The following is a 19,546-nucleotide window of genomic DNA, read 5'->3' on the forward strand; positions in this document are numbered from 1 at the left end:
ATTAAGCTGACATACGAGGAGTGATTTTTACATTCAGCTATTGCCTAAGTTAGGAAGTATAATAAGTTAACTGGAGCAATCGGTTCCTTAACCAGCACAAACTGATGCAGCCTTACTGAAATTCAGCGTGACTTTGCAAATTTACCACAGGGGAGACACTTGCCATTCAAATTCAGATTTCCTGGCTTGCAATCTCTTGCACAGTAACTCTTTCACAAAGATGCCTACCAGAGTGGAATTTGCATAAGGTTTTCTAGCTGCTAACACAGGAACCTGGGGTGCTGGAATTATACACACTGTCAGTACGGGAAGCGCTGGCTGCGCTGCACGGAGACAGGCACTGCCTGGAAATGTGATGGGTTCTTCCCAAGGGCTCTGGCTGTCAGCTGCTTTTCCCTATTCTTGTGTCAGAGCAAGCCAACTTTTACCACCTGTTCTTCAGAATTACAGGATAAGAAGGAGGCTCCATAAATCTGTTACTGGCTCAGAGAAATGTCTCAGGAGCTGTGCACTTTCGGTCCCTGCACGGGTCGTACGACAGCACCATGGAAAGTCAACAGGACACACAATTAACAGCCTCCTGAGCATCTGCTAGCACTGCATTAACTGGGTTGGTGGGTGCAAGACCCATAGCACCTGTCCAGACCAGGATCTGGGTTTCTGCATGGTCAGGGAGGCAATGAGCTCTGTGTGGAGTCCCTGCAAAGAGTACCCTGCACAGAAACAAGGAATCCCCCAAGTCGCTTTGCAGTGAAACCACCTTTCTTTGTTCAGAAAATTCTGACTTCCTCTGTTGTTATAAATAATACTCTCCTTCAGTGGACACCTTTCTGTCTGCAGCATCCCTATATTTAGACCTTATAACACTTAGGATAAATGAAAACCAGGAAATCAAGACTTTGTCCTCATGCTTGCTATGACCCTGCAGAACAAAACATATTTTCTGTGTATTTCCAGTTGTTTTAATCCCTTGCCCCCTTCATGTCTGATTATGTAGACTGAAAGATTTTCTATGTTTTCTACACTATTATCATCTCTCTGTCCTGACAGTGCTTGGGGTGTAAACATTGGTTTCAGACCCTTTACACTTTTGGAATGAATTGTAGGCTGCTGAACACCATGTGAAATGGTATAAAAAGAGATGCTGTAACAGAAAAAATAATTCTAACAGACATTCTACTTAACTGAAAAAGTCAGTGGTTTATAGTTTCTCCATTTCCAATGAATCAGCTGATCCACAGTGGTAAAAAAAATCATTAGGCAGTAGCTGGTCTAATGTTATTTAGGCATCTTCAAAGAGATGAACAGTGCATAGTACTGTAAAAGATCTAATAAGTTAGATAGTCTATAATGTGATAGGATGGCTGCTGAAATAGTGAGTATTACCCTGGGTGAAGGAACATTTTCCTGCACAGGCATTATTGCAGAGAACCCAGTGTATGCCCTTCCTAAACTTACGGATCCTTCAAGCAATTTACAGTCTCTGGGCCTTGCTTCATGTTTTGAGAAAGTGCTTGTCAGATACATACTCAAAACTTTCTGATTTATACTACATATGAGGGCAATCAATTTTTTGTCTTAGCACTTTTTTCCCCTATTTTTTCTTTTACTAATGAACCTGACAAATACTTTTTTTTTTTTTTTTTTCAGAAATAACATACAAAAATCTTATTTTCACAGTTGTTCATCTGTCTACACATCCTGCTGGTGATAAAAGGTTCAGCTTCCAGGGAGAAACAGTCCAAGTCTCTGGTATTAATGCATTGAATCTTACATTTTAAATAATGCTTTTTCACCTTGGAAAACTTCAAGAAAAGAACTGCTGCGGTTTTCAATTTCACTCAGCTAGGGATGATAAGAGGCAGTGTCTATTTCCACATAAACTGAGAAAAATGAATCTCATTATTTTTGATGATGTAGCAAAGAAGTAATGACCCTGTGGGATCTTATTACATGGCTGAAAGTGAATTAACTTTGGCATAACCATATCGAGTGAATTACTCTAATGATCTATTTCCTAACTCTTATGGGTGATCTCATAACAATGCTCTCATAATCTGGGAGTACGCATGAGAGCATAAATTGATTTTGCTTTTCAAAATTCAAACTTCATTCTCCAAGGAAATTCCTGAGACACTTTGTCATCACATTGCTGAGGAAAGCAGTTGCTCCTGTAGGTGATGATGACACCTTCTGTGACAGTGATAAAACTGGTCCAAAGCACAGGCATTCATATATCACCATATAGATGTAAAACTGAGGGTGGCCCTCATGTGACAGAGGAGTTACTGTCTCCCTCTGACTGGTCACCCTATCCACAGAACAGGCTGAGGGAACTGCAAAGCCACTCTGCCTGGAAAACTGTCATAAACATGAAAAGAAAAGAAGCTGGAAGTTAAAAGGTAAAAACTTTTCACTTTTACAGAAAAGGCTTGGTTTTTCAGCAGAGAGATCCTTGGGACTTTCTGTTAACCATATCTTCTGAGAGATTTGAAATTGTGGACATTAAAATTCATTAGTAATTTGCAAGTTAGAAGATGAAGGGCTAAGTCTCTCATTTTTGTTTTCTGGGAGATAATTATTTATCAGAATTTGAAATAACTCTATCTAGGATTTCTCATTCATCAATGTCCAGAGCAGGGTGTAACATGGAATTAACTTTTTGTGGCTTGGTAAATAAGTATCCACATTGTATTTAAACACACCTGCAGTGTGGCTGACCTGCCCTGGGTCAGTGAGCTTCTGCACAGAGCTAAAGCTCCTTGGAGACTGGCCCTGTGCTTCATTCTGTTTGCTGCTTCCTTGTCCTGGAGTCTCAACATTACTCACTAAATTTGCGTAACACTAATTAAGGATGTGATCAGACAAAGTAACCATCAGTAGTTCTGTCGTGCACTGTGATTATTTCAAGTGATGTGAGTAAATATGCAATTTCAACACAGGGATTTTAATTCCCTAGCAGCAGGATTAATGAGTTTGCTTTGCATTGGTCACCACTGACGTGTGAAGTGATGGAAAGCAGAGGCGGCCAAGGAGCAGAGGGAGCACAGAACACTTGTCCATGGCCATGCTCACCCTGCTGCTGAAGCCTCTCCCCTTCCTGATCTTGCTTTAAACAGTTGTTTACCACAAAATTCTTAATGGAAGAAAGCATCATTTTGGAGATTAATTTTCTGGCACCTGGGAAAAGACCAGCTGTTGGGTGACAGCCTGTCAGATTTTTTTAAACAACCCACATTAAAAGGCAAAAATACTATGTCTGACAGGAGCAGCAGCAGTGGTTGTGCCAGGCAGCTAGTACAGCAGGTGGGTTCTGAGGTACTACAGCACATTTGCTGTCTGCCACAAAAGCTCTGCAGCAGGACATGAAACCTAAAACTGAACATAATAGAAATGGAGATCAAGTGGTGTCACTGCATGTCCTTAGCTTCCCATCCTGCACAGAGGCCTGGAAAGGGCAGAAGAGGTGCCATATAGCTGTAGTCAGCACATGTTTTGCTTGTTAAAGAATTAAGTAGTTTTTTTCCTATGCTCACCAAGAAAGAACTGGAGCAGAGAGCAAGAAAATAGCAAAGCCAGGAGGAGCTGGCAGTGGAGCTGGGTACCTTCTCCTTCTCCTGTCCCCCTGGGGGTCCCTCAGCTCTCACACTCACCAAGATATTATTTACCAAGAGCTGTTGCCAGCTGTTTGCAAAGATAGACAATAAGAGGACTCTGAGGCAGTAATGTGCATTATCTGAGCAGTCCAGGTTTGAAATCTTGGTATTTTTCACAGCATTTTCCTTACCTGCCTGGGAATAATAAAACTGGTTGCAGTCATTTGAAATAGCATGGAGCAGCTGTTTGCACTCCTGCCTAGCATAAATCTCAAACCACTTATAGTAGCAGCACACTCAACCTGAGCTACAGACACTACTGATCTCTAGTGATAAAGTCTGATTTCCTTTTTGATCAGTTTCTCTGTGCCTGGAGTATTTCCAACACAGTGTCCTTAAGGAAAAGAATGAGATACACTGAAGCAAATCTGCTGAAACATCATCTGGCACTGCAGGCACCATCAAGGATGGAAAAACATTTGGCAGGGACTTGAGCCTGTTATCATGTGTTGGTTTCCATAATAATGATACCTTTTCAAGTGTCATAAACTATGGTAGCATGTTCATGGCTGTCACACTCCCCCACCAGAGAGGGCATCTGAATTTCCTTCAGAGAAGTCAGGACTGATGTTTCAGAAGTCATCCACTCCAGTCTCATTAACTCAGACTTTGAATGGATGATTCATCTTACTCTTTTCTTGTCATCTACCACCAAAAAGCTCTATCTTTAACCCCTTCCTGAAGGCTCCTTTGAAGGCTCCTGATTATTTTCCTGGCTCCTGAAGTCTTTTTGACTCAATCTGATTATTTTCCTTCTACTCTTCTCCCTTTGCCTGTTGCTTTCTCTTTTCCCTCCAACTGATGTTGTAGAATAGAGGAGCACCGGAGCAGAGACCTTGTTGCCTACTTTCATAGAGGTTAAAACTGAGCAAGTCCACCACAAACTTAGTGTGCTACCAGATTCTAAATTATAAAAATGAAAAAAAAGTACTTGACATCCAAGAGACACAGATTAAACTGCTGAGAGAGAGAGGCATGTTTTTTAAGGACAGAGGGACACTTTTGATTTTGTTTGACCTCCTCTCAATGCAGGCTGTAGAATATCATGCAACCACCTCCACATTCAACCCAACATTGTACTGGAGAACCAGAACATTTCCTTTAGAAATTTAGCCAGGTATCAACACTACCTCTGGGGAAGCAACCACCCCAAAGCTATGTGTGGCTGCATTATTCAGCAGTCAGGAATATAAGGCTACATCTGTAGATGCTAATGATTAAACTCAATTTCCTCTGTGGAGCCCTCCTGTTTTCTCCTTTGTGCCTCTGCCCTACCAGGATTTAAATGGGGAGGAGAGATATTAATTAACATTTGTCCATGTCTAATTCCTCAAGTGAGAAATGAGTGTGACCCAAAGGAATGGGGACAGAGCATTACTGTATTGGCCTAGCATTTGGGAACTTCTCAGTTTGTTATAGCCTCAATTTCAAACTACATCTGTGCATTACATACAAATGGGTTAGATAACTGCAAAAATAATTGCTAATTTAAGACAGCAATGCAAACATTTTTGACATTTAAACATTATCCAGAAAAGGTGCATAACCCTTCTATTTGACAGAAGTGAATAATAAAAACTCACATTAGCACTCTTCTGGGGTAAAGAGGGAGGGAACACATTTCTATTATTTCATATTTTTTGTAACAAATTAAATCATTACTATGCTTCAAAGACTGATTAATTCCTCACAATGCTGGTCTGGACATTTTTTTTAGTTCCTTTTTTTTCATGCTGCTACTGCTGCCCAAGTGGCCACTGATTAATGCAACAGAATATTCAGCATTGCAAAGGAAAAAAAAATACTGGGGATTATATACTTTCTGCCTTCCCAAAGGCCAGCTGCTGTCCAGCTCAATTTATCTCCTTCCTCTCCTCACTCCCTCTTCACCCACAGGTTTCTTTGACTTGCATTCACTTCAGTATATATTTTCTCTTGCTCCAAGGGTAATGTGTCCTCCTCCTAAGGAAGCCTGGTGAAATAGAAGAATGGGTGGAAAGATTGACTCACACATAAAGTGAAGATCTACATTGCCAGTGTGCTTTACAAATGACAGAAAGTGACACTGACAATGGAGAAATTGCAATACTCCCTATCCCAACCTTGTGCATGTGTGGCTGTAGCCACAGCATGCTTACATGGGTGTACTCAGGATCTGAGCTCTTCTGGCATCTCAGAGGCTGACCTTTGATTGTGTCAAGTTTCTTTGTAAAAGCAAGTTTAGTTGAGCTTGATTTTGATGGTGACCTCACCAGACTGTGAGCAGGGCCAAGCTTTTTGTCTTTTGTTCACCTTTGTGTAGCTAGGACATGATTTATAGCAATGTTCCTCTTCTGTGCAGCACGTTGTATATTAGGATAGTGACCTCAGCTGATAACCTTGCTGTCCATGAAATACAGAAAACAAAATTATATCAACAGAGAGAAAATGAAAGAAGGAAGCAGAAAGGTTAAAAAATATAGCAGTGTTCACTTGACAGATCCAGCTCATGTAGCACTGTGAGTTAGAACATGTATTTCTACTCCTTTTATCAGCTTAGGTATGGCTGTAGAAATGTCATGTAAATGGTCTCAAAAAATGAATATCCTGAATATGTGCCATGCCATATATCAAGTTATTTTTAAGCACTGATAATACAGTCCCTTCTGTCATTTACTCCTGCTGAGGATCTCTCCCTAGCAAATAGTGCTGCTAACACTGTTTTATTCCTTGGCATCCTGGCCCAATTCTGCACTCAGGTTTTTTCCCATGCTTCTAATTTGCTTGTTTGCTGTCAGCTGCCCATGGCAGGGCTATTGGGCTTGACTGAGATGAGCTGATTTTTCCCAAGGCAGCCTTGGTACTGTGCTTTTGTATCAGAAGATGGAAAGGTGTCGATAACACACCAGTATTTTAGCTGCTACTGAGCAGTGCTGGCACAGCACCAGCACTGTCTCTCCAGCATTCCCCCCTACCATGAGTAGGATGGGTGGGCATGGGAGGGGACACAGCCAGGATAGCTGATCCAAACTGGCCAAAGGGATATTCCATATCATACCACGTCTGCTCAGCAGCAGGGTTCCTCAGGGAAGTTTAGGCAGCCTGAACAGCCCTTCAGCCACTCCTGGACAGCACCTGTGCACAAAGGCAATGTGGTCTGGCAAAGTAGAAATTAAGCCTTGCAAGCTTTGCTAGCAATCAAATCTTTTAGGCAGGAACTGAACACAGAGAAAACAGAGGATATTGCAAAGGTGTCAAAGTACTTCAGGAGTCTGGTGAGACTCAGCCTCCTGAATCATTTAGACCTTCCTTATACGAATAGAGAGGAATTATCCAAGGATCTCCCAGTGCTTTACACAGAGAAAAACCCAATTTGTGTACTTTGGCAGAGCTCCAAAGGAAAAAAAAGCACAGGGGAAGATGGATGAGGGACACCACAAGGAAGATCACATGGCTTTCTCCCCCAGATACTGCACTGCCTTGATTGGGCTTTTAAAGAACTTATAATGCTGTGTTCAAAACTGTCCTGCAAATCAGGAAAAATGTCTTTTCTCCCAAACAGGAACAATGTTTTTCCCCAGAAAAGTTGTCAAGTCAGATGAGAAAAAAGAATATCAAAATGTTATTTTGCTTCTCATTATGCAGGTCATTTAGCCTTTTAGAATCTATTAATTATTCTTCTTTGTCTAGGCTCATTATAAAATATCCAGCTGATACTGCTATTCTCAGTAGCCTGAGGAAGATACTTTGATGTTAAATGCTGTGCTAACAGGAACATTTACAGAGTTGGCCAGGGTTTTTTAGCTTGTGGGGTTTTTTGGGTTTTTGTTTGTTTGTTTATTTGGTTTTGCTTTAACTCCCTCCAATTTAACTCCCTCTCACGTAGACTGTTGCTCACTTGACCTGAATTGAATTTGACTAAACTTTGTACTAAAGCAAGTGATACTATTTTTCTGCTCTCCAACAGTTTTTTTTCAGCTATTTTTTTAGTCTTTTCAGATTGACCTATGAAACAACAATTTTCTGATCCATTTCTTCAACAGTAATTGTTCCTGCCTATCTTAATCACCCAGCATACGGTGTGTGCCTGAGGACATATTCCAAGTGATTAAGATGATTTCCCAAGGATGTTCCATATGATCCTTATTTGATTTACATCTCCCTTCATTTTCACTATTGTCTTCAAAATTGCAAAGGTTTTATACAGGTTTTGTTGTCTTAGTTTTGTTTTTTTGTTGTTGTTGTCTTAGTTTTTTGTGTTTTTTTTTAAAGGAAATTATGCTGAGAACTTCTCACTGCATTAATGCTTCTGATGCTCAAGGGTGTTGGTAATTTGTGTGTATGTAATTAAAAAATTCTGGTTTGCTTGGAGTTTTGTCCTTTTATTCACCCTATATAAAATGTTAAGAATAGCAGAGCCACAAATGCACTTCATGGTATTTCTGACACTCTACTGAACTGAAGATAAAATCTAATAATAACCTTTGTCAGAAAGCAAATTTCTTCTTCTAGACAGATGATGAACAAGCTTTCTGTGATGTGCTGTCTAATAACTCAGCTGGCCACAAGGCTTCTGCATGGCCATACACATGGAACACAAAAACCATCTGCATTATTCTGAAGTTACTGGTAGAAAAATGAGATATGAAAATGTCACAGCAGAGATAAAAGGATTGGATAGATGCAGTTATAATACCTGGGATAAAATTAAAAGTGTTATCTAATTTTGTGCTTTAGGGAATGAAGTGAACACCAGCTTAGTTCAGGAATAAGTCCTTCTTCTGAGAAATGTATACCCTAGAGCACAAATGGTGACTGATTGGAATAGTTGGTGACATGGCTGCAATTTTTCATCTTCCTTTGATGAAAATGCCTTCATCATTCTCAGACATTAAATGAACCAGTGCTATCTTGTGGTTTAGAAATTCCCTTGTTTTGACAGACTTGTCATTCCTGTGTCACAACAAAGCTGATTTCAGGTTGGTCTTGCCTGGAGAAAAACCTGGTGACAATACTTAGCTGCAAGGACACACCTGTATCAGTTTGCTAAATAGAATGGGACTCAAATTTCATAATTCATCAATACATGGCCAAATAAGCCATCAACTCGTGTGGGATTTAGATATGTGGGCATTTCAGAAGTAGCTTGATCTCTTTTTTCACCTCCTTTCAGCTGTGCTCTTGGAAACGCAAAAAACTGGGCAATCTTTGAGTTCCTCTGGAGCTGGCAGTTCTACAAAAGTAGGGCCAAATATCCACCAAATGCAAACTAAAGACATTCACTGATGGTAATGTGACAAGAGTAGGTGACTTTGTCAGAGCCACTCCAGGTTATGACACCTGAAGTTTTGACCCTTAACCGATGGATAAAGCAGGTCCTTCACTTGCTTGCATGTTGAGTCCCATTCGTCTGCTGACTAGTGCAGAATGCAGCAAGAGGCACAGAAGGCATCCATAGTATCTGGAATAGCATCCAAGGTCCAGTATCCTTTGGCCATTTTTCTGAAAGGGTGGTACTGTTTGGGTGCCTGGGTTTAGAGATATTCTCCAAAAGTCCTTGGAGGGTGGTATCAAAAATCTGAGAATAAGAATCAGCTCTAAAACAAGCAGCTGTGAGAATTAGCAGAGGGACCCACAAAAGGTAAGAAATACACCCACATTAACTTTAGTGTGTCCTAAACAATCAAAGCAGTGAAAGTCAGAAGGTTCAGGCTGAGTTACTGAGTAACTTGCTGTCCCTACACCACGGTGACAGCACTGTGTAGCTGGAGGAACCTCTGCCTTTTGGCTGCTATAATCCTAAAATAGAGCCACAGCTGACCTGTGGATCTGAGCCCACAAAGCACTGTTTGGCCACCTGGGCTTTAAATAGGAAATATGTACCAAGAGTTATGTAGAAAAATCATGATTATCTTACAATCCAAATAGGAAACTAGTTATAGAAAAGTTCTAGTTCTTGGGAATGCCAAGACTGTATCCTCTGCTATCTCTTTGAAGCTCCTCAGTCTAGGCAGAGTATGGGCTGAGCTGACACATTGCAGGAGCTCTCTGGGTCTGTAGCAGCATTTCAGCACTGCGATTTTAGGATACGTGAAGCCCCTATCACAAATGGGAACTCCTCTAAGAGTAATTTGAGGTTTCACAATCAAAACAGTGGGGTATCATCCTTCTCAGCTACTGATTTTAGGTGACATTTGCTCTGCACTGAAGTGTTCAAAGCAAAGGTTTAAAAAAAATCTTACGACACACGTGGACTTCCATGTTCCCATTGTTTACATTGTCTACATGTGGGGACCATTCAGTCTCCATCATATTCAGTTTTTGTGTCACAAACATTTTCTTGTGACTAGAGAAGTTAACTAAGCCTGAAAGAGACAAAAGATATTATAAAATCTATTTATATCAGAGCAAAGGAAATAAAAAGGTATACAGTCCCCAACTAAAATTTGTCAACACCCTCTATTTATTTCTTATCTACCTTCAGTAATAATGAATAAATAAAAATTAGGCAGGAACCATACTCTTTCTCAAAAAACAGAACCAGTCATCCCCTGTGCTGATGCAACTAAGAAACATAAAATTGATGTAAAGGAATAACAAGCACTATTTTTTCTTCTAGAGAGTTATTTTCTTGCAATGGAAGCCAATTAGTGCTGTTCTCTGAAGAAACATGAAAGCATCAGAGAGAACATTTTTTGTTTGAAAAGAAGCAAAAAGAGCAAAAATAATCTGATCTAGAAAGACATTTTCATGTACCTCCAAAAAATGGAGAGAGACAGGAAAAGAGACTACTGTAGTTTTCCTGACAAACATAATGCAACTTTACTCTTGAAAATGCTGGAGTTCTGATTTTTCCCATTAATATTACCTATGAAAATGTTCTGTTTCAGACAGTGTCTCACTTTGCCAAAATTTTCCTGTTGAATTATTTCCTTTAAACAGTGAAGAAAAGCTGCTACGAAAGCATGGTGCCTGTTGAGATCAGGAGTTCAGGTAGGAAGAAATGTTTATTTTTTTCAAATGTTCTTGCAGGAAGATTGTTGCCTTTCTTCATTTTGAAGTGGGGTTTTTTTGCCCTTCTGGGATGCACCTTCCTCTCTCCTCAAAAGACTCCTGTTTGCATTAGAGTAGCCTTGAAGACAAATGTGACCCTGCTCTGGGAGCAGACTTAGATCTTGGGAAATGGAAAAGCACCAAGACTCCACGGAGCTGGGAGCCTGTCCTTGTGCAAACATCAATCATGGCCTGACACAGTCAGGCACTGCTGCTCCCCTATCAGCCCTGGAGGCACTGAATGAGCCTTCAGTGATGAGGTAAACAGTGTGTCTGTGCAAACAGGCATTTGAGTTGATATTTGAACATGTAAAAACTGGACAATTTTGCCACCAAAGCCGGAAGGAACACTGGAGATGCACAGCATCAGGGGAATGGCTCCTCTGCCGAGCTCCGTGGGCACCAGCTGGCAGGGCAGGGGGATCCTGGGGACGGAGCTGGGAAAGAAGCCACAACACTTCCAACATTTCCACAAACGTCCAGAGGGCATTCTTAGCGTCCAGGGACAAATTCCAATTTGGACAACTTGCCAAATGCTGTCATAAAGGAAGAAATACCAAACTAAGTGTGTAAGCAAGTCCTTCCTGCAGCTCAATGGGCAGTTTTGTGGGAGAGACCCCTAACTGCCATGAAATCACAATTTATTTTGTACAGCAGATGATAGAAAATCAAAGACAAGGGACTAAATCCTCCAGGTCCTCAGCTCCAGAGGGAGATGGTCAGCAAATTCCAGACAGCTTCAAGTGATGAACCTGACACGTTTTAGGGAATTAGCACCTGACATCTGGAAATTATAAACACACTGTTGAAAGGCAAGAGCTGGCTATATTCCTTCCACTATCCTGCTAATACACAATAAAAAGGTGATTTAATCTCACTGATCTGGTTGTTCCTAGTTGATCTTGACTTTTTTTTTTTTTTTTTTTTTTAAGTGATCATTTGTTTATCTAGATTTTTGAACCATATTAACCACCTACAGTTTTTGGCAAGAGTGGAGTTATCCTGATTTGTTTGCACAGATGGCTAGACCATTGCTGAAGTCCTTTATTTGGAAAGAGAGCCTTAAAAAGCTGATGGTGTCAGTAAGAGAAATCTTGTATTTCTGGTTTTTTTCTTTAATAATATGAGAGCATCCAGTTTATCACTACAGAATTCATATGATCTTCTTGATCTTCCCTCTGTTACAAAAGATTCTGGATTTTAAAAGATAATGTAAATGCTTGCTAGGGAATTTGCAGCATAAAAGAAGTCAGACCTATGGCACCACTAACAGATCAATGGACTTGAATAAAATCAGCATCAAAAGAGAACAAATACTTTTAGCATAAAAATAGCTCAGGCAAAACAAGACCAGTGGTTTCCTTGCTGATTCAAGTCTTGACACCCATAATTTTGTTTCAGAGACCACTTGTTCTCTTGCTGTAGCTGTGACAAAATAGTTCCCATGCATCTCTCTACATCAGAGACCTAAAGCCCTCTGTAGGCAAAGATGCCTTTACAAGGAATTTCTTGGCTTTTGAGAAATTAAATACGCTTGTCAGCACACTAATATTTTAGTTCAAATTTTTTTTTATGACAACTATGCAAATCTACTTGATCTAAAGAGAACATGAGAACCCTACATGAAAAATCATCACATCTAAGGTGATTTTGATAATATTGTATGTGAATTTCAGGATTACTTGTTTACTTGGCTGACATAAACTATTATTCTGCAACCTCCCAACCATAGTTCTGGTTGCTTTTCTGACTTGATTTGGTAACAATATTTTACAAATGCTGAGGTCTTTCAATGCCTTAAATCCAAAACAAGGGTCATGGGAAAAATTCTTATGCTTGAGTGCAACCACAGCAGAGTGAAGCCTGGGCCAGAGATAATATCTCTGTATTATAAAGGAAGCAGATTAAACACATGGGACTGTCCAGAGACATTTACACATAAGGCAGGCCATTAATGGGCAATAAACTAATGATACATCTTCAGAAAATGCTTCCTCTGTGCCCAGAATCACTAACAAGAAATGTAAGAGGCATGCATTCAGCCACACATTAGGCACTGGGCCTGGGTGACTTGTGTCCCAGGATACCCAATTTAGTTGATATAGCAGGATGAGCTGCTCCAGACAGCAGGTCAGAGCAGGTGCTGCAGAGGTGGCAGTGAGTATTTCTCATCGTGTTATGGAGGAATTGCACCATGGCAGCTTAATATGTCAGACCTGACTGTAAAATTTCATGATCTGCTTGGTGCAGTCAGGGATTGAAAGAATCTGTCTGTGCTGTGATGCTGAACACATGAAGGCACACAAGCAATTACCTGTGGGACTGAACTAAATAAGTTATGTTCTCATATGAAAGGAGAAACAGAAATGGTAAGCCAAGAGAAATAAAGGCAAGATGCATCAAATGTAAACACTTCTCAGTCCTTTTGTGATATTCTTCATGTGTATACCCTGCACCAGTTCTGCTTCATTGTTCAGTTCTTTAAAACCACACAGAGTTTAGAAAGAGCTTACACAAGTCCAGCAGAAAACTCCTATGCTTATTCTAAGCTGTGGGATAGAGCACACTGCAGAGATGCAGAGTCAAAGATGAGATGGGCAGTGCCTGTTAATGGCAAGAAAAGCCTGTTCAACTTACAGCATGGTAGCTGGAATGAGGTATTCATCGTAGTCTCTAATTAACAAAGAATGTAGCAAAGATAGACATTCCAGATCTATGCCCAATTCTCCTTCAAGTAATTGTACTTCTGTAAAAGAATCTGACAGCATACAGTCCTAATCCTGTGTGTGAATGGCCTTTGCCTCCATTCATGGTTTCATCCTGATGGAGCTTTCCTCCTCATTTGGTATCCCTTATGAATTTCCAGGTTCCAGCCAGAATCAGAACCAAAAATGAGACACTGCAACTCTAAAGGAATTTCTGTCTGGGAACCCAGACATGGGAAATCTCATGAGAAAAAATGTTATAAAAGTGCTGGATAGGTCTTGTGAACTTCAAAGATGAGGGTAGCCTGGACAAAACTTCGCATTGGTAATTATTTGTTCAATTTGGATGTAAACTATTTAATCTAATTAGTCTGAATAATATCTGTGCTTATAGTCACGCCACTGGCAATGGATCTGTAAAGCAAAACAGCTGGTACTGAGGACCAAATATCACTGGATTTATTTTAATCTTTATGTCATTTATGTCATTTTTTGATGTCAGATTTACATCAGACAGGCTCACAAAACACTTGCATCTCCCAAAATTCCCCTGCTGTAGGGACCAAAGCATGGTAAGTAGAATTTGCTTCAAAAGGACTCTTCTGCCCCAAGAAGAAAAGGTACCATACATGTGTCTGAAGGTACTTGGCAACAACACATCATATCTGAATAATTACAATATGAAAGTACTTTATAGGTATTCATTATAGACAATCAGAAAATCATAATTTACCAGCAAAAAACCCCAAATCAACAAAATCTCCTAAATTCCAAAATATTCTTCTGAACTTTCAATGAAAAAAATACTGGTGAAAATTTAAAACTTTTTTTTTTTCCAAGTAAAATATACCAAGGTATTTTGATTCTACATTTCTTTGCATGCTTGTCTGATTCACTCAATCAGATTCCCAAATTTTAGCCCTGTGCTTTGGAAAAACAAGATCCATCTGGTAGATGTAGACAACACCACCATAAAAAGGATTAGCTCATATGATATTTTTCCAATTTTCATTTCCAGTCTTGGGAAGGGCCCAGAACAAAAGCCACAATAAGAAAAAAGGGCTCCTCTCTTATGGAAGAAGTTATCACTTGACAGGTAGCACTAAGGCTGAGCTCAGTGGATGAAAATCACGTCAGGCACGAGAATTTGGTAGCCATGAAACCTCTAACTCCCTGTGTACTGGATGGCCTTTCCACATACAGCAACAGCCTGACCAAAAACCAGTTATTTCCTGCTGACATAAAGGAGTGACACCCTTACCATCAGAACTACTGTGAAGCTGACACATGCATAAAACCTGTGCATTTCATACAGTAGAAATAGGAGGACACATGCAGCCAGAATAGAATCATAATATACTGTCTTCAGAACAAAGAGAGCTACCTCTAAATTCAGTGGTCATTTAGCGTCTGCAGCACTTCTAGGTACAGAGAAAAGGTTTGATTTCTGCCAGTCTGAATGCCTCTGTGGCAAAAATGGGCTGGCAGAGTGTTGCTTTGCCAAGGAGTTTGCTATTCAAATGTGCTGCATGTAATTAAGGGTATTTGCATGAAATTTCTACATCCTCAGGGCTCAGGATAGAAACACATCTGTCACAACCTGACATGTTCAATGAAAGAAGAAATAAAGTTGAAATCATTACAGGGTGGTTATTTTTAATGACTGAACAAATCAAAACACAAAGGAAAGAGACAGGAAAGGAAAACATTCAGGGACTGTCAAGAGCATGTCAAGGCTGCAGTCTGAATGGTAAAAAATCAGCAAAAAGCTTTTTAATTTCATGTCTTTCATCTTCAACTCTCAGCAGTTATAATAATTCTTAAATCTGTGATTTGTATATTAGCTAAAGGTTAATTATCTTTATTTATAGCACCTCAAGGCAAAGCTCATTGACAATTTCCCATGGACAGCAACAGCGTCTGGAATAGATTTTTAATCGTGGGAATTATTGGGAAGATTTAAAAAAATCTAGGCCTGTTAATGCTTTATTCAAATTCCAGTTACCAGATGATGTCCTTCTGCAAAACATCTTTTAGACTCTGCTGGTGTTTTATCAGACTGGTGATAAAGAAGGCTTTGGCTAATAGTACCATTTAGCTCAACAGTATGACTGCTTTGCTCTTGAAATTTTCTTGACTTGGGGATAATTTTAGGCAAAAAGCAATTACCCATTGTCCTGGATTCAGCTGGGATAGAGTTAATTTTCTTCCTAGTAGCTGGTCCAGTGCTGTGTTTTGAATTGGCCTGAGAATGATGTTGATAACACAGGGATGTTTTAGTTGTTGCTGAGCAGCACTTACAGGATTTGCCAGCTTCTTGTGCCCTGCCAGTGAGGAGGCTGGGGGGGCACAAGGAGCTGGGAGGGGACACATGGGACAGCTGAGCCCACCTGGCCTGAGGGATATTCCAGACCTTGTGGTACCATGCTCAGCATGTAAACCAGGGGCAAAGCTGGGGCTGGGTGCTCAGGAACTGACTGGGCATCAGCTGGTTGGTAATGAGCAATTGTTTTGCATTTGCATCAATTGTTTCTCTGGAGTTTTATTTCACCCTCTTCCTGTTATATTATTATTATTTTTATTATTATTATTATTATTATTATAATAATACTGTTCTTATCTCAACCCTGGAGCTTTCTTACTTTTACTTTCCTGATTCCCTCCCTGTCCCATGGAGGCTGGAGGAGGTGGAGTGAGCAGTTGTGTGGTGCTTGCTATCAGCTGGGTTAAGCCACAACCTTCTGGCTGTTGAGGACATCCAGATTCCCTCTTTAGATCTGTTTGAGAGGCCACGTTGGTACTACTCTAACACAGTGCCAATAGGTAGGAGAGCAAATTTACTCTTCTGAAGATAACGTTCTGTTTTACAGTTAGGGAATGTTCCAAACCACAGGCATCTTGCTGAAACTACAAAACCACCTTAATCAAGGTTAAACCCCTAGCTTCCCACTGTGATCCAGCAGAGTCAATTAATGCACTATGTTTAGTACAACAAAAAAATGGAGAGGATCAAGACTGAATAAAATATTTTTTTCCTTTAAGCAAGGTTAAACACTGAGTGGAAACCTTGGTCAGCTTAGGTCTGTGGCAAATGATTTTTTTACTAGCCTTCTATTTAAGCAACAGAAAAAGCATCCCTGGAAAACTAACAAAATCCCAGACAGTTAAAACATTTAAAATTTAAATGAATAAGGAAAGTTTTAACTTTAACACTCTCTTTTTTCTTCTCTCTTTGGGTACAAAGAATTTTTTTGTGATGCTGCCTCTCTGAATGTCTTTCTGTTGGTAGTGGAGGTGGCCTTAACTGCCCTCTTGCAAGTCATTGCTACCTAAAATGAGCTAGCAGAAGCTTCCTCTGTTAATTTCTCTTACAAGTATGAATATGTTTTCTTGGAGATAAAATAAGTCAAATGCCCAGAGAGTGAGGAATAAAGAATAACAAAGATAAATGTGCTGCTTCTGATTCTGCAGGCCATGGCATGAAGTGTCTCTGTGAGAGAAACAAAGGTTGGTAAACATCCCTACCAACAGCCAAGGTAAACACACATCACTAACAGGTTATTTCACACAGAGCTGCCTTCCTGGCCACAGGCTGAGAGCAGCACAGCCTGTGCTCTTCCTCAAAGTAGATTATTTCCTTTAGTAAAATGTAAAGGCAGAAAGGAAACAGAGTCAAGAATAGAAAGAGCACACATTCAGAGGTGGACAGTAGTGGGAAAATAAGTAATCCTCCAGGTGGAAAACATTAAATTTTTTTTATGGCACACTTTATTTCTCCAGCCTTCAATAAAACTTTGACCAAAGGCTGGCTGACACCTTTGGTGGAGGCTGTGGTCTCAAAGGCTTGCAGGAAAGGCAGAAAGGCAGAGAAGGTTGTTATTTCCACCATTAGTAATGACTGTTTCAGCACTAAATTAAAAATTCTCAGGTGTTTTCTCCATCCTCTACTCTGCTCACATTTCTTTTTGATGTTTCTGTTTAGTTCAGGGGGTGACATTGGCAGAAGCTATGCCAGGTGGTAAAATGGTATCAACAGCTTTAAAATTTCAGGATATCCATATTTCCATCTTTAAATTTAAGCTAAACTTATAAATAATTTGAAGTTGCTCTTTTTTATCTTGGCCAACATAAATTGCCTGTTCTTCACATCCATCTTTGCAAATATACGTTTCCTTTTGAAACTTTTACAAGAAACTTCACTTTTTAATTTTAATTTCTTTATTTATGTTCTTTTTGTGCTATAAAATAAAGCCTCAAGTGATGCAAAGAATTTAATCTGCACAACCAGAGTTATTGATTTAGCATCCAAAAAGAATTAATCAATGGATTTATATCCTGCCCTCCATTAATTTAACTAGTCTTCCACAGCCACAGTCTCCAGAGACAAGCCTTTGTGAAGAAATATATTCCCTGTTAATTCCATGTTGAAAGATCAATGAAGTGTCCCAGAACTTAGTGTTAAAGTTCATCCTACTCAATTTTACCAAGGGTTTCATGCCTTTAAATGCCACAGTAACATTTTATGTTGCAGTCTCCAGCCACATGAGAAGAACAGATGCTGAATGGTACCTGAATCAGGCAGACTAAACACAGTCTCAGCACACACAGGAGTTCAGCTCTCATGATCCTCTGCCACCCTTTCTGACTCACTGGAGGATGTCTGTGACCTCCTGGTCTCTGGCTGCAGTGTCTCACCCAAGGTACTGGGAGCACTACAGCACAAAGGTTTGAAATGCACATTTCACTCGTAATGACAACAGCTGGACGTGTCAGTGGGGACAAAAACACAAACAACCTCTGTTAATGCTGGAATGGTCTGCAGGACTCATGAGCATCATGAACTCTCATGGCATTTATGGCTGCCTTGCTGCACCAAAAAGCACAATAACCTCTTGATTACATTTCCAGTTATGAGTTTAGAAGGGTAATTTATGAAAACTAGGTTTGGAAATAATGCAACTGAAGTTTTTTGACTAGTGTTGATGTTACATTAGATATAAAGAACATGACATGGACTTTTTCCACATACTAACCAAATAAAAGAAAAATTAACTTAAATTAAGCAGCCAGTTCTCAGCAGTCATAGTTCAGATCTCTGAACTGACAAGAGACCTGTTTCTCATGTCAGCTTCATGAAGTAGTATGGAAAGCTTCCCTGCAGTCCAAACCCAGATTTTGTAACCACAGCTTCCAGGAGGTTTAAAGCTGAGAACATGGTGGGACTACTGCTGCCCACTTAGATCATCTTAAATCCATCAGAAACATGCAGTCTGAGGAACCTAGTGAAGGCTCAAGTACTTTACTGTGTATTCAGTCTCATTAGATTTGTTTTATTTAGTCTCTTCTCTCTTCTTGCCCTTTGCACAGAAGTCCTTAAGTACGATGTCAAAACAAACAGTACCCAAGTGGGAGATAAACATTTGATCTTGTGATGTTAAAGTTAGTTTTAGCTGACTAAACTATCCCACAATGCCCCAGAATGCGTCTCAATTCACACAGGGAAAAAAACTTACATAAAAATGAAATAGCAATCTAAATCTACAGAGAGCTGCTAAATATTTCCATATTGCAGCTGATGTTACGGTCTTTAGGAAAGCTCCACAAAGGCCTCCAGACAAGTACAAGTAAGACAAGATATGAACGTAAGGCTATTTTTGCAGAAGGCCAAGGTCATGTGAAAATGTTTCTTTATTTTTCTGTTCTTCATGTTCTGTGAAAAATCAGTATTTCTCTCAGGCATGTGATACTGTACATGGAGTTCCATAGCAGTAGCTTTGCACTGCATGTATGTGACACTTTTTGAAACTGCTGGAAGACCGGATAGAATTCAAAATAATGATAGATTCTGCTAAAAAGACCGAATCGGAAACTTCGAACCAGATTACTTCATTCAGTTGTGAAGCTGGGACTTTGTCCATTCTATTTATTTTTTGCAGGGTCAGGGTCAGCCCTTGAGGAGGACAACAAATTGGGCTGATGGAGGCATCATGTTCTGAGCAGGCAGGAGAGCTGATTGCTGCAATGGAACTGGAGAACTTTTGGGAGATCACACTGACCTTGTAAAGTCCAAGTGACTCACTCCACTGGAAAAGAGAGTGGTTCTTATCAAGACCAAGAATAGTCTTGCCATGTACATGAAAGCAAAGCAAGACA

At 40.0% G+C, this 19,546-nt stretch overlaps 1 long non-coding RNA gene across 1 annotated transcript in view; it reads right to left on the minus strand.

Annotated features, from left to right (window-relative positions):
- Positions 1-6,645: 6,645 nt before the first annotated feature.
- The window catches only part of LOC148183800 (uncharacterized), a 42,669-nt gene continuing 29,768 nt past the window's right edge, over positions 6,646-19,546 (minus strand). The window contains exons 4-5 of the long non-coding RNA XR_015773237.1: positions 15,563-15,638; positions 6,646-6,770 (exon numbers count right to left, since the gene is read on the minus strand). This is a non-coding gene — a long non-coding RNA (uncharacterized LOC148183800). The remainder of the gene's footprint in view (positions 6,771-15,562; positions 15,639-19,546) is intronic.

Source organism: Pseudopodoces humilis, chromosome 9 (assembly GCF_049639895.1).
Source record: "Pseudopodoces humilis isolate 2021_Gansu_Grassland_sample_001 chromosome 9, ASM4963989v1, whole genome shotgun sequence".
In the NCBI taxonomy this organism is placed as follows: Eukaryota; Metazoa; Chordata; class Aves; order Passeriformes; family Paridae; genus Pseudopodoces; species Pseudopodoces humilis.